General features: G+C 34.5%; 1 non-coding gene across 1 annotated transcript; it reads right to left on the minus strand.

The window, feature by feature from the left end:
• Positions 1-1,635: 1,635 nt before the first annotated feature.
• On the minus strand, positions 1,636-1,742 carry LOC121209261 (small nucleolar RNA R71). The gene has a single exon (XR_005904377.1). It is a non-coding gene; the product is annotated as a small nucleolar RNA R71 (small nucleolar RNA).
• Positions 1,743-2,175: the final 433 nt, after the last annotated feature.

The raw sequence follows: 2,175 nt of genomic DNA on the forward strand, positions 1-2,175 counted from the left end.
AAAGGGGCGACCGAAGGCGGTCCCTTTCAGCCACCACAGGATGATGTACTGTTGGATTGAGGATTGATTTGGCAACAACCATCTTCCTAAGTTCTTCCATTATTTCTTATTCTATTCTCCTTTGAATTGAATTGATTGAAACAATGTTGGATGTTTCACACTTGAATTTTAATCACCAATCCATGAGCTAAATCTCATAGGGTTGGGATTACATGATGAAAACTTTTATTTTCTTTAATGGTTGAAGCATTTATTTTATTTAATCTATTGTTTCATTCAGTTGTTTTTATTTCCTAAATGTATGTGTATATTCTCTAGACATAGATGAATGTGTGGTATGCCCATAAAAAGAACCGAATTCTGAAAAGGTTGGATTACCTGTACCACAATTGAATAATACAAGTGAGTATTCGACCGAACACTCATAGCAGACTCTAGACATGAAGCATCGTTTGTATAGAATGAAGACAAAATAGTGCAGGGTACCGTGATAAGGCCAATTGACACAGGCCAAGTAACATGAGACCTTGCTCGAAAGAAACATGTCACTTTAAGTCTCTTTTGAGTAGTAGATTAAGTACAATTGTGCTAAAGCATTACTGAAAGTAAGGGTAGATTCTTCGTAGTCCCAACCTTCCAAATCAACATTGTAGACCTTCAATCCTTTACCGTAGCATCTTGCCATAACATATTTAGTTGTTTACTTTTTCATTACATATTATTCACATAGTTATTCTCGTAATTGCCATTGCATTTTTGCTCTTGCTTTTCCTTTTGTATTTTCCAATAGTTGTCAATACATATTTAGCACACATTATTTTTCCTTTAAATTACCACTTCATACTTATCTTTGTTTTTCCATAGCATTAATCATAATTCATTTAAATAACTTGATCACTTTTATACCTAATACTGTCCCTGTGGAGAAGATCTCACTTATCACTTTATTACTTGATTCGACGCGACAAGTTTTGGCGCCATTGTCGGGGATCGGCAATTTAGTGAAATTTGATCTTGCTACTTTGCTTAGTTCCTTTAGTTTTATTTAACTTAGTTGTATTTAATTTTTACAGGTTTTTTGTTACTATAAGAGAAGAGGCATTGCTTCTAATGAAGAATATCCTTTTGAGCCAGAGATCAAAAATAACTTTGCAAATAAAGCGAAAAGAGCTGCGAAACATGGCTAGGAACGAGAATGATCCTGGTCTCAATGGTAATCCAATTGGTTGGGATGTTAATCCTCCTATTGATCGTATGATAGATGATCGAGATAGACCAATTCAGGGGCATGTTCCAATTCTATATGATTTGAATCCAAAGACAGTTAGACCACAAATACAACCTCAGTTGTTTGAGCTAAAATCAGTAATGTTTCAAATGTTACAAATAGTAGGATAGTTTGGTAGATTACCCACTGAAGATCCAAGACTGCATTTAAGACTTTTTCTAGAGGTTTTTGACTCATTTAGACAACAGGGTGTTCTTGAAGATGTCTTGAGACTTAAACTATTTCCATATTCTTTAAGAGATTATGCAAGAGTATGGCTAAATGCTTTATTGTTAGGAACAGTTGCATAATGGAATGATCTTTGCCAAAGATTTTTACTATGGTATAATCCCCCAAATATGAATGCCAAGCTTAGAAATAACATCACATATTTTCGACAATTGGAGGATGAAACACTATATAAAGCTTGGGAACGATTTAAAGATTTAATTCGGAAGTGTTTGATGCATGGATTTCAACACTGGACTCGGATGGAGATATTCTATAATGGACTGAACGTGCATACGAGGATGGTAGTTGATGGTTCAACCAATGATACTTCATTGGATAAATCTTATAATGAATCATATGAGATTTTGGAAAAACATTGGCAACAATGATTATCAATATCCTACCACAAGATTTAGGATGGGCAAGATAGCTATTTGTACTATGGAGCTGGACGCAATCACTTCGTTTACAACCTAGGTGTCTTCTTTAGCTAATATGATTAAAATGATGAAAAGGCCTACTATAGTCTAGGAGATAAAATCTGTTGAGTTATTGTGTGTTTATGAATGCCCATCAAATCTAGCATTTGTATATAGCATGGGTAATTTTAACTGGGATAATAACCCGTATTCCAACACCTACAATCTAGGGTGGAAGAAACATTCAAATTTTAGTTG

Source organism: Gossypium hirsutum, chromosome A10, assembly GCF_007990345.1.
Source record: "Gossypium hirsutum isolate 1008001.06 chromosome A10, Gossypium_hirsutum_v2.1, whole genome shotgun sequence".
NCBI lineage: Eukaryota > Viridiplantae > Streptophyta > Magnoliopsida > Malvales > Malvaceae > Gossypium > Gossypium hirsutum.